At 41.1% G+C, this 1,028-nt stretch overlaps 1 non-coding gene across 1 annotated transcript; it reads right to left on the bottom strand.

Moving 5' to 3' along the window:
- Window positions 1-420: 420 nt before the first annotated feature.
- trnas-gcu lies at window positions 421-502 on the bottom strand. Its single transcript has one exon. It is a non-coding gene; the product is annotated as a tRNA-Ser (tRNA).
- Window positions 503-1,028: the final 526 nt, after the last annotated feature.

Below are 1,028 nucleotides of genomic sequence, written 5' to 3'. Positions count from 1 at the left end.
ATTTATAGCCAGTTCTCGGGTGCCCTTACACCCAGCCCCTGCCACTTTTGAAATACCTCCATTGTTTCGTGCTGTCTCTCTGTGCTCTTTTCACCAAGATGAATCACTTCTACCCAACTGCTACAAATTTCATCTGATAAAACACTCATTAAAAATCGCATGCATCAACATGCACTTCGCATCTCTCGTTATTTGGTTCTCCTGGATCTCTTTCATACGATAAAAGTTCACAGCAACTTGACTTGGAAACGACAATCGCGTTCCTGTTCATTGTCCCAATTCAATTTACATTTCAATGCAGTTTAGGCAACAGACTCAAATTATTCTTTGAGATTTTATTATAGCGTCGATGCACATAAACAGACCATTGGACAGCTGTTATCATCCAAAGATAGCAAAATTTAAAATCGTTGATAACAGCGACGAGAGTGGGATTCGAACCCACGCGTGCAGAACACAATGGATTAGCAGTCCATCACCTTAACCTCTCGGCCACCTCGTCACATAAGTCACGGGCACATTTGACCTTATGAATAAGTGAATTGCTTAAATTATGCTGAGCAGCAGATATTTCTGCATTGTATTGGTGAAATGATAAATAGTACAGGACGGTTCCAATAGTATCGTCTTATCTCTGAGTTGTGGGGCAAACAGACTCCCACTGTGACACTCTGCTCACAGTGATCTAAACAAAAATGAAGAAATTACGATGTAACACGGTCTGTTGAATTCTGTGAAGATTTGAAATCAACGGACTGAAGAGCCCGTGACAGCAGGAGGTGTAAAGTTGTCTGTGAGGAATTGTTTTCCAGACTGGAGGAGAGTGCATAGTGCTCAATGTCATTATTCAGAACACCTTTCTTCCACTCAGATATTTTTGACACGCGCTTGTGTACAGGACAGGCAATTTTGAAATCCTAAATAAGGCTAAACTGACAATTGAATTCAACAATGCAAAAACCTTGATCTGTCTCATTTTCCTGGCTGTGTGACACCCAAGTCACTGTATGATCACAGCAACACAGTGA

This window comes from Chiloscyllium plagiosum, unplaced genomic scaffold (assembly GCF_004010195.1).
Source record: "Chiloscyllium plagiosum isolate BGI_BamShark_2017 unplaced genomic scaffold, ASM401019v2 scaf_32728, whole genome shotgun sequence".
NCBI lineage: Eukaryota > Metazoa > Chordata > Chondrichthyes > Orectolobiformes > Hemiscylliidae > Chiloscyllium > Chiloscyllium plagiosum.
The sequence above is the reverse complement of the archived record's forward strand: the minus strand, read 5'-3'. Positions and strand labels throughout refer to the sequence as shown.